We start from the raw sequence: 12,285 nt of genomic DNA, 5'->3' as shown, positions 1-12,285 counted from the left end.
TTTGGGAGGTAACAAAATACTATTTTCCTCCCCACCATGCACAGCAGCTAATTAGAACATCTTCCCTCCAGGGATCACCCAGGCTTAAACATTTCCCTGGATTAAAAACAAAAACAACACTTGGCACTGACAGGCACAATGAAGGGACAGTGACAGGTCTGCCAGGGCTGAAAGCCACTGGCAGTGTAAGGAAAATGCCAGGATATGAGGCATCTCAAGGATGTCCTGTCCCTTGAAGGGTGAAATACAGGGAGAGAGCTTGCTTTGCTACAGCTAAGCCTCATCCCAGGCCTCCAAAGAGGGAAATTATCCATCCTCAAGAGCCCAGCTCCATTACACGTGGGCAATGGAAACTCCAAGACCTGTTCCACTGCCCTCCAGTCCCAGTTATCACAATCTCAGAGAAGCCAGAAGAGGAAAGGAAGGAAAGAGTTGTGAGAAGGAATCAGGGCTCTTAGTTTGAGGCACAGCGGTGGGGTAAAGGAACTGGGGGCATAGGGGTAGCATCCTGAACTCAGGTGTGACTTGAGCCACCTCTTTGCTGCTGCCCACGTTGCTCAGGGTGTTGGCAATGCCATCACCCTGGGTAAAGGGGAGAAAAGGCAGACCAGGGACATCTGGTCTACTGCTCGGTAGCTCAATGACCAGCCTAACAAAGCTGCTGGTTCTCTTTCCACCTTCGCTACAGCACAACCCTATGACTGTGGCTCTCACCCATGCCTCGGTTTCCCCTGTTTGAAACTCGTGGTGTTGATCATGACCTGATGAAAGTGAAACATGGTGATGAGTGCTGTCAGCACTGGGGTCAATACCCTCCCATCACAATTCTGTTCTGTTCAGGATCCCCAACTAGTGACGATGCTACAGGAGGAAGAAACTAGCAATGTTAGGAGACACGTGTGGCTTCAATTCCACACTCCCTCAAAGGAAGGCACTTGCTTTTCCTCCATCCTTTCTATGTTTCCAGCAAGAGAAAGCATACCTTGTTTATTTGTTAAAACTACTTATGGCACTTTGCATCATTCTTGCTAAGGCAGAGGGGTCTATTCCACCACCCACAAACAAGGTTAACTTTGCTTTCTCCTAACAACAATTTCACAGTTCTAGTTTTTCATCAGGACTTTGAGTTACAAGTTGCTGTGCTTCACAGGCAAGGAAAGAGCAGGTTTTCCCTGTTCGGTCATGTCTAACATGGGTGTTTGTTCCTCGCTTGTTAGGAACGCAGAAGGAAAACAAGGAACACATTTACCTTGGTCAAATAAAAACTAGCCCAGTCCTCCCCTGCTGCTACAGAGCAAAGAGAAGGGAAAGCACCAGCACCCTGGTACCTTTTATATTCGCTTTGTACAGACGTAACTGATAGTGAAAATAGAAGGGCAATCCATCACCTGCTGTTTGCTAATGGCATACGTATTTCTGTCACCTCAGGATCCATTACACTTGAGCTCAGCTCTGCAGTGTTAAAGTGTAAATTTATACTCCCATTGCCAAAAGCTGCACGGGGCTGGTGGAGCCCCTGGCAGAACTGAAGGTAGTTTACAGCCTGGTTTGGGGTTTAGCTGCCTGCAAAGCTCCCCAAGGGGCTGCTGGGGCTGGAGCTGGGAGGATGCTGGAGTCCACCATAGCCCTAACAGCCAGGTTTGGGGATGAGAAACAGATGTTGTGATGAATGAGGTCAGGATTTTATCTGGCAGCTCCAGTTCTCCCCAGTGACATTGGGATCCTCACACCAGCTTTGAGAGTCCTTGTCCAGCCGTGGCTAAGCCAGCCTTACACATAAAATCCAGCTGAGCACACACTGCTATCCCCTCCCTCAATGTAACCTTCTGAACCTCGACCCTGGGGCGGGCTGTGGTTTCCTAAATCCAACATCAGGAGGCACACAGAGGGTGTCCCAGGCAAGTTTCCTTGCTCTTCTTTCTCATTCATTTCTGAGGGGTCAAAGGGACTGGTTTTATTGTCGCTATTTATAGCTATTCCAGATAACCTCTAGAGATAAAGCCCTTTCCAGAACACATCTTTAACACAAGATCCCTGGTCCCAAGTAATAAAACTGGGGAATATTTTTCCTATGCAGAAGTTCAGGTTTTGTAACCTGCATTTTCACTTTCCCTATCTCTGTTGTCTCTGCCTTCATACACTCGCCCAGCCCTCCTGACACCCAGGATTGGATTCAGAGGTCAGCTTCAACCCTGGCTTGATCATGACCTGCCACACTCTTCCCTAGGATTTCCTTCCAATGGCATCTCTCTCAAACTGCTCCAGCTGCAAATATTGAGCAGCTAAATCCTGCCTCTAGCTCACACGCAGACTCCTTCATTTGCACATCCAAATGAAGCTGTCTCAATCTGCCAAGCGCCTCCCACCTTTAAAGTAGAGTCAGTTGCTTTCATGCAAATGTAAACTTCCATGGTTTGGGCTTCCAAGATATTCCTCCTGGCCTCCAGCTGCCTCTGCAGATGGATGCTGGTCTCTTGTGAACCCTGTGTCACACCTGCCATTCCCATGCAAATGTATTAGATAGCATCCCAAATGGTGTTTGGCAGCTCTGTACAGGCAGTGGAATCACACCCGAGATCTGCAGGGTAAGGGAGCTGAAATATGTGCCACCAGTGTCTGTTTCTCTGCAGTCAAAGGAGTCCAGGGTGGCTGGTTTAGACTTGAAATTAAATTTTTACATGTTAGGTAAGATTAATCATCTGCTGAGAATGCTGGGCTGTTAAGCCTCAACAAGAGAAAGCTCTGGGGGGACCTTGTTAATGTATACAGATACCTGAGGGCTGGGGGCAGGGCGGGGGGGGGGGGGGGGGGGGGGCGCGGGGGAGCGATATGTGTGAAGAAAACGGAGCCAGACTCTCCTCGGTGGTGCCCATTGACAGGACAAGAGGCAACAGGCACAATTTAAACATAAGGAAAAACCTTTCCACTGTGAGCGTGTTCAAACCCTGGAGCAGGCTGCCCAGCAAGGCAGCAGATTTTCCATCCCTGGAGACGTTCAAAACCTGACAGTGCACATCCTGCTCTCACTGAGCCTGGCTTCCCCAGGGGAACTGGAGCCCTCCAGAGATTCTTCCCAGCCCAGCTATCCTATGACTCTGCGCATCCTGGCCATTCCTAGGGCATGGCCAGAGATCTCAGGGAAGTGTCCAAAGTCTCCCAACTCTACCTGACATCATTTCTGATGAAGAAAGAGGCCAGACTCAGACACATAAAGCATAAGGCAGGTGCTGGCTTAAGAACAGCTCAGTGCCCCACTGACACTCTACTTAACTAAACTAAACAAATCAAAAGTATGGCCCCAAGGTGTGGTTATTATTTTGTTTGTTTCTTCAGTTTGATTCATATGAAGTAAAGCAGTGGGCTGAGCTGCAGCCCAGCAGGGAGGAGTTTGCATGGCAAGAAGGCGAGGGGTTGGGGTGCATGCCCGGGGGTGGCATGTAAGGACACAAATGGGTGTTGGAGGGTGTAAATCTGCTCAGGTAGCAATGGAAGAGGGTGCAAGGAGAGAGACACTATGGTGGGAAATAGTGCCTCTAGTAAATTAGTCCTCAAACCATCCTTTGGTCTTGGAAAGGTGTCGCTGGAGGTGTCCAAAGCACAGCCCATGAGTTCTCCAGCCTCTAGCACCTGAACCCAACCCCTGGCCCTTTGATTCTGCAAACTAGAAGAACCATTTTGTTTACCACGATGGTTTTACAGATCAACTCACCTCACCGTTTCCTTTTTATGTAGCAACCTCACTCCTGGGTTCCCACCCACACCCACAGTACACACATACTCGGACATGCATTTCTCACACACCAGCTCCCGTAAGCAACAGGCAAACACACCCAAACAAGTATGCACCCAAGCACTCTCATGGTCCACCCAAGAAACGTGAAATTGCTGAGTTCACCTTTTTTGCTAGCTTCCCAATTTGATCAGATCACTCTCATTTAGCTTTCTCCGCTGAGTCCTCATCCATTATCTCATTTAATTGCAGCATTTCTGAATCAATGTCATTTCACCGATTTCTAAGGAGTCGCTCTGGATCTAAGCAGGTCAAACAGATCGGAACCAGTTGGCAGTTTCGTTAAATGTTCTCCCTTCAAATCAATATCTAATAAATGAGAGGGATACTTGAGACTGAATACAATTTCTCCAGAATGGAAGATACTTCATTACAACATGACTGCCTGCTCGGTTTCCTACAGCCAATTTGCAGTCTTTTAAAATGATAATAGATATAATTTAAATCAAAAGAAAGCAAATATCCCATGTGAAAGATAATGCAATAGTGCTCTTGGCAAACCTCCCTTTGGAAAGATAAATGGATTTCATCAGTATTTTTAAAGGATTAATCCAAGTTCTAGAGGCAAAAGTTGCATTTTGAAAGAAAATTCAATTTAAGGGGGACCTGGTCCTGGGCTACCTGCTCTAGGTGGCCCTGCTCGAGCAGGAGATGTTGGATGAGGTGACCTCCAGAGGTCAACCTCAACCATCTGTGACACCTCCCAGTACAAACCCAGAGAAGCAAAGAATTACCATATCATAAGATGCATCTTCACACTGCTGTCAGCTCATGAATATGCGTCAGTCTTGCAGTACTTGTAGTTTTTCTAAAGCTTCAGATCTTGAAACTGCGCAAGAATGTAAGTAGATGCAGACTCAGCAGGCCAAAGCCACTGAAGCTTTATCCCTTCTTGTGATTTCTGCTTGGGATAACTGATGATGTAAGGAATGGTCCCACTGTCACCTCATCCTCCCATTCAAACCAGGCTGCAGCTGCTCGACTTATGAAATGGTAAATTGATCCTGGAAAAATAAATCCAAAGGTAAGGCCCAACAATAGCAATAAGAAATAGCTAAAGAGAGAACTTCATTTACAGAGGATAAGCCACAACTGGCCTGGACTGGCTTTAGACTGTGGTGACAGACTAGACTATAAACCTCCATATAAAATAGGAAACCAGTTGAATGAAACACCCCGTTTCAGCAGATTCCAGAGGAACTGAGCAGCATTAACCCCACCAGGTGTGTGGGTGCTTACTGATGACTTTGGCATGCGAGACAGCTCTGTATTTTGAAGGAGATGCATTTTTGCTCATAATGATCTGAGAAAAGAGAGTGAATCACTGATTGAACTCCTGGTGTTCTCCACATCCTGCAGAGCAATGCAAACTGCCAGCTTCAACACTAGCCATCAGCTGGGATTGATGTACATACACAAGCCAGAAAAAGAGTGTATCGCTTTGCAAGTTGTTGATGTTTCCTTTTAAAATACCTGTTTGAGGGGTTTTATTTGTTGACTAATGGATTCCCTCATCAGTGGCAGCCTCTCAGCTTTAATGCTGATTTTCTGAATTTCTCAGCAGAAGCCAAACATTGCCAAGTCATGCAGAGAAACAACATATGAAGATGAGGCCGACACAAGGCCCTGAAGGATGTGGGATTTTTCACACTGTAACTGTGGTGGTGAAGACGTTTGAGCAGCAGAGACACTCTCCAGAGCTTTGAGGCCACAACAAAGTAGCAAATCCCTTTTAATGTTACTATAGGAAACTTTGGAGGAAACCAAAGTTCTACAAGACCATGCCATACACCTGCAAGAAAATAAGCATAGCTACTAGCACAGAGCAGACTTAGCTGGTTAATATTATCACTGTTATCTCCACCTGATAATGCAGCTGGGTCTGGCCCAGCATAGTAGCCTGTCCTTCCATCCACACCTGCTATAAGCAGAGGCTGTGGGGAAAGAGAGCATCCTCACACACGAGAGCCTGCCACAGTTGGGAGCCAGCCACAGCTGGGAGCCTGTCACAGTTGGCTTTGCATGCTCAGCTTGGCATGAGGACAGTGAGCTTGGCTTTGCTTAGAGGAAATGTTCCAGGAGATCATGGGGATAAAAGCAAGAGTTATTCTGGGAAATCCACACGTGTTTTGGCTGTGGTCCTCAAGGAAGAAGGAAACACAGGGCAGTAGACTCACTAAAAAAGCAGATCAAAGTTTCACAACATAGAGGTTAGCTTCAAACAGAGCCACAGCTGGGTTTTCTTAGATAAGCATGAATAACTAGAGTGGATGGAGTGAGAAAAGGCTTGTCCAGCTACCTGTGCTACAACAGTCATAGACAAGTGAAAGGTTAACAGAGGGTGCTGGAAAAAACAGACTTCAAGAGAAAGGTTTTTCAAATAAAAATAATTTCAGGTTGGCTCCAGCTTTACAGAAAAGACGGAGATGAATTAACTCCCCCCAACAAAATCACATGCCCAGCTAGTGCCAAGATGTGAATGAGACTGGTGCTATTGGGTAGAAAGAGCAAGTTTATGCTTGGCCATGTCAGGTCTGCAAGATGATGGACCTGTGAAATATGGAAACAAACAACCTCTTCTTCCACACATGCACACAAACACAGCCTCTCATGGATATGTAACTCTTTACATACCTACACAATGCATATATGTCTGTGCATGCGTGCCTTTCTGTCACCCATGGCTCCCTCCATCCCTCACAGAGGTCTGCTAAATGCAGTCCAGCTACAGATCATCTTGTAATAGTGCAGCCATCCAAGCAGGGAAGAGGAACATGTACCTTCAAAGTGCTGATGTGGACGGCCACAGGAATCTATATAAAAAGACTTCAATATGAAAAAAAAGGTAACTTAAAAAAAAACCAGAGTGAGCATCTGCAAGGACAAGTAGAAAGTATTTCATTGTTTAAGCTGCTACCATCACTGATGTCCTGGACTTACATGCAACACGCAGACCACAACTGCCACACAGCAGGGAATTCTCAAACTCAGTGGCCAAAGAATGCAGTTTAAACATCCCCTCCAGTGACTTAAATTGGTCTAGGTAAAATACCAACAACACGGGATTAGATTCTGGTTTTCCTACAGAAATGGCCACCATAGCCAACTTATTCCTGCTGTGGCCTCCAAGTGTGGACCAAATGACTGCACCTCTGGAATGTTCAGAATGCCACCAGGCACAGAGCACCCCACACGAGCGTCGCAGGGGGCTCTGAGGGCACAGCGACTGCCTGGAGTTTGAAATGTCTCCTCTGTCCTGTTAGAAAAGGAGCGGTGGTTCCCCCTACCCCAGCTGAGATGGCTCCTTTCCCCATCCACTGTCCCAGAACAGAAGATCTGGGATTTCAGTATAAATTTTCTCTTGGTGATGTTTTTCAAACTTTAAAACCGAGACAATTTAGATTCTGGTGTATGAGGCTCAACTCATGCACCTAAACGCAGATATCTAATGACATCTGAGCAATGCTGGCACATCTGACATGTCAACACAGGGCTGGAACATAACCTACAGGGGACCCAAACCCTCCTGGGCTGGCAGCATGGGACCAGCGAGGAAACCCTCAAATGGCATTAGACACTGATATACAGACGACCGAATCTCAGTGTGCCTAAGTTAGGGAAAACAAATGCTCAAGACACAAATTCACTTGGCTCTTTACCAGAACCACATTAACATTCAGATGTTTATCACACCACTTATGCCACAAATCATTTCTTTTTAAGCGCTGCTTTTATATGCTTTGTAGAAATCTCTTTATAGAAGAAAACCAGCAATTATGTTAAGCTCTCTTCAAGTAATTCAAGCCTTTATCAGCCCAGTTCCAGTGTCTGCTTGTCTAGGACGTGTACTGTCCCACTTTGTTTGAATTTTATGAGTCTAATAAGCAATCTTCAAACTGACAGGTATTGACTAAGTTTCTGGACAGAAAGCAATGCATCCACGTCGTCAAAGACCACCCAAGATGCTAAGTGATAGAAAGACTATCAAGCACCTTTTAAATTTAAAATCAGAGAAGTCTCCCTTAGTCTTTAGAGCCACCCAGTTCCTTCCCTTCATGTGTTAAACAGGGCCAAAGAGGGCGAGCTTATACCTTTTATTAGAGCAACCGTCATATCTGGGGGAAGAAAGAAGAAAAATTTCTGAACATACAGTTCCTCCTTCAGACCCAAACCAAAACATAAATATGGAAGCTAAATTTAAGATAAGAGGAAATGCTCCAAATCTAATTACATTGGACATTTAGGCAAGCTGAAAGAAGCAAGTAGTTAGCACCAGCAGACCTCAGGTAAGGCTGTAGGCTTATTAGCCATCATGATTGAGATACAAAATGATGGGATGGGAAGGGAGAGAGCAGGAATATAATTAATTATTAATTTACTGCCTACCACTGCCAGAGGGAATGAGATACGGGGGGTGGGGGTGGTGTAATACACCATACAATAAATGCTTATTGATTTTCCACATCTGGTAGATTTATATATTTCACTTGATAGGCTTATGTTTCAACAGATTGTATAGGTCTTCCCCAGGGACGAAGATTGAGTGTTCAGAGACAAAAGGGTCATGCCTTGAAAAATATTCTCTCGCAGGTACCAGAGGGTTTCTGCCTGTACTATTTTGCCTATCTGGTTCATTCTGGCTGGTTTTTTCATCTTGACAGGGTCTCTGGCAGCACTTGGTGCTCTGAACGAACTCTGTTCCTTTCTGGTGTGTGTTTGTACAGGACCTGGTACATTTTGCTAGTCCTGTACTCATGGTTACGTACAGGTAAGCTTTGCATTTGCTTCCTTACCTCCATTGGGCTCCTGAGCCTGCACTGGTCCATGTGACATCTCTAAATTGTGCAAGGAAGGATGGAGGAGGCATCTGGAGACTTGTAGCTGACCTTTCAGTGATATCTTCTTTTAGACTATATTCTTCTGTGAGGCTAATTCTTCAATGCTATCCTGCCACCGCTCTGGCACAGGTTGATATGCTAAACCACAGACACACACAGAACCATCCAGGAGTCCACTGCTGCTCTGCGCTGCAGCCAAGGTTGGCTGGGTATTCAGGCAGCTCGTTTGGAAGGTGACATCTCTTTCCCCAGACAAGCAGCTGGGTGGGCTTCCTTTGCAGACCAGAGAGGTGGGTCCCACAAGCTGTCTCTGTACAATGAAACCTGGTGGCCTCCACAGCTCAGATGGCCTCAGCAGTATTACACAGCACTTCAGTGGGGGTTTGGGTGGTTCTGTGGTTTAACTCCAGCTAGCAACCAAGCACCACACAGCCGCTCGCTCGCTCCTCCCTCACCAGAGGGATGGGGAGGAGATTCAGGAAAAAGATAAAACCTGTGGGTTGAGATAAGAACAGATTAATAAGTAAAATAAAATATAATAACAACAATAACAACAACAATTGTAATGAGAAGGACAGAGAGAGAGAGAAAGGAATAAAATACAAAAGGGAAAAAACCCATATGATGCACAACACAATTGTCACCACTCAGTGACCGATGCCCAGCCAGCCCCCAGGCAGCGATCGCCAGCTCCCTGCCCTCTTCCCGCAGTTTATATACTGAACAGTATGTTCTATGGTATAGAATATCCCTTTGGCTACTTCGGGTCAGCTCTTCTGGCTGTGTCCCCTCCCAGCTCCTTGTGCCCCCCCAGCCCTCTCGCTGGTAGGGCCAGAGAAACTAAGAAGTCCTTGACTTAGTATAAACATTACTTTGCAATAAGTAAAAATATCAGTGTTATCAACATTATTCCCATACTAAATCCCAAACCCAGCACTGTACCAGCTACTGAGAAGAACATTAACTCTCTCCCAGATGAAACCAGGACAGGTGGTTGGTGGGTCTGAAGGTGTCAGTGGTGTCCACGTGTGCTATGGGGGTTTTCTGCATGGGGTGAGTCAGAGCTGGTTTTGTTCTTCATGCTGATTGTGGGGTGCAGAAATACTGGGGTAGTGGGAGGGAGAAGGAGGACAGGAAGGATGGAAATGGGTCAGTCACAACTCAATACTAACGACAGTGACCAAGAGTAACCAAGAAATAAAAAAAACCAAAATGTTTCAATACTGTTATTATTTATTACATCACATTTAAGATACAGTGTTAGGGTATTTGTTGTGTCCTTTATAGTGCAGTCAAAGGTAAATTTGGCAACCCCAAAGCTATGGTCATGCTAAAAAGTATCACATGCTGCCATCCCAACTGACTTTTAACTTCCTAAATCAGCTGAACAGGAAGATAATGAATTGCTGGAGAGGGAAAGCAACTGCACATCGAGCAATTGTTTCATTTGCTTTCTCCAGCTTATGAATCCAACTCTCCAGTGGCACTTTGCCCAGTTCATTTTACTTTAGCAACTGGTAAATGAATATGTGATCAGGAAGCATTTCCAATAAATATAATTACTCTGCTGGGGAGGGCTGTGGCAAATGCAGCCCAGCAACATTTTATATGAAACAATAACAAGGGAGAGAAGAAATTAAACAAGGAGGATATTCTCAAGAAATTCCAGCTTAATTTGCTTCTCATGGGCTAAAGGAAACCGCGTTCAGGTCCTAACCTGGTAGAAATCAGGGAACGGCTCCTTTAGCCTTGGAGATAATTTCCTCCAGTGGATCTAAACACTCTGCTGTTGCTATGATTTCTCGTTAGGGGAGTAAGTTGCAGGTGGAAATTAGTCCTTTTAATGCAGCAGCCACTAGAGGCTCCCCTGAGAAGAGGGTGCAGCTGTGCAAGGTGCTGTACACACCACATCTGCTGACACAACGGCTGTGGATTTTGCCCTCAAGCATTTGGGCACTGAAACTATGGCAGTGCACTCTGTCATCACTTGCTCACAGATTGCGAGCCACAATCATAAAGTGTGGGCTCTCTCTGGGCAAATATGGTATATGTAATAAAAACTTACCTGACCTAAGTTCATACAGTTCAAAGGCACTCCTGAAAATCCTGCATATAAGTAAAGAAGAAACGGAGGATAAGAGAAAGGCATAGCTTCTTGGAGATCAGATTATTCCTTTCTTTTTAAATGTGCCTGTGAAAATATTGCTATTCCACAACAGAAGCAAATTAACCTAAGATGGTTTGGTTGTGATTTTTTAAAAATAAATCCTATTCAGGGTCGTTCAAATGTTCCCACAGCAATAAAAAGGAATGTTGTATCAAGACTTCAATTTCCTTTTTCTTTTATTGCCAAACTGGAGGTTTCAAAATGCTCTGTCTGGTGTTTTTGAGTGTAATTTCATCAGAATAGGCATGCTCCCACTGAACTTTTATTTGACAGAGAATAATTCAATGAAAAGATTCTGCAGCTGTTTTATGTAGGAGAAAGCAAGACACAGAGAAAGTGAGAAATTCCCGTATCCTGCATGTGGACCACAAGAGCCTCATGTTGGTGTTGGATCTACGGGTCTCAGGGGACTTGAGCCTGGCGAGCAGATGCTCTAATTCACTCTCCCGAGCTCAGACACACCGCTGATTTCTGTGCTCGTCTGACTGAGCCTGAGCACAGCTCTAAGTGACCTGCCCGGAGTCACACAGAAACCTTAGAGAGCAGGAATTGAACACGGGTCCTTTCAGCTCCACAACGGTGTCAAAGCCTGTCCATCTCTTTAGCTTATGGGACTCTCTGCTGAGACCTAGGTTGGTCACTTCAAAACTGGAACCTCTTAAGTCTTCAAACTGGAAAAACATTATCAAATTGAGTAACGTCATAAAATGGGTTCAGTAAGACGAGTCTTAGAAATCTGTCCCCAAACTCAACCCACATACCTAAAGAAAGGGGTTGAATTCTCAAAGGTGCTCTGAAATTAGTCCTGCTGCTCAGGTTCCTCAATATGCATTTCATAACCTGGCTTCAGGGCCTCTTTTTGTGTTCCTCAGGCCTCAGCTTTCCTTCCATCTTTGCTACACTTGAATCCTCAGTTATCTTATAGTGTTGCAAATGGTGACCAACAGTCCCACCAGCCAAAGGCCACACGGGACCTGACCATTTCCCTTACCCCTGTGACCCTTTAGCGAGCTCTCAAATGCTGTCATGAACAGTGTTCATTGATCCTTGGCATAAATGGTTGGTTCTTCAAAGTTACTGCTGCTTCTAAATCCAGTCTGTTGCATTCAGCACCCACAGGCCAATTGAAATCTTTGGGCTTTGCCTGGCTTGGCCATTTCTCTTTGTTTGTAGCTTTGTGTAATGTCACAATTTTACAGCTGAGATCCTTTTTATTGAGCCATTCGTAGCCATCTCAGCAGTTGCTCTTACAGACTCTAGACAGCTCATTGGTCTTTTAGTTGTGCATAAACCTCTGCACCCATCACACCACCGATCCCATTTTTGCCTCTATTCCCCCCATAATCAGTCTTGATTCTGTCATAAAGTAGGCTTATGTTTCTGCTACTGTAAAGTAATTAGTCACTAAAATATAAAAACAACTAATTTGAATGGATCTCAGAACATTTCTTGACCAAGCTCCCCACCCAAGCAGGGCCAGCTTCAATATT

General features: G+C 45.3%; 1 long non-coding RNA gene across 1 annotated transcript; it reads right to left on the bottom strand.

Annotated features, from left to right (window-relative positions):
- Positions 1 to 4,403: 4,403 nt before the first annotated feature.
- On the bottom strand, positions 4,404 to 9,721 carry LOC114016729 (uncharacterized). The gene is made up of 4 exons (XR_008732097.1): positions 9,571 to 9,721; positions 8,584 to 9,121; positions 6,425 to 6,616; positions 4,404 to 4,794 (listed from the first exon to the last, which is right to left on the bottom strand). It is a non-coding gene; the product is annotated as an uncharacterized LOC114016729 (long non-coding RNA).
- Between the last annotated feature and the right edge of the window lie 2,564 nt (positions 9,722 to 12,285).

Source organism: Falco cherrug, chromosome 4, assembly GCF_023634085.1.
Source record: "Falco cherrug isolate bFalChe1 chromosome 4, bFalChe1.pri, whole genome shotgun sequence".
In the NCBI taxonomy this organism is placed as follows: Eukaryota; Metazoa; Chordata; class Aves; order Falconiformes; family Falconidae; genus Falco; species Falco cherrug.
The sequence above is the reverse complement of the archived record's forward strand: the minus strand, read 5'-3'. Positions and strand labels throughout refer to the sequence as shown.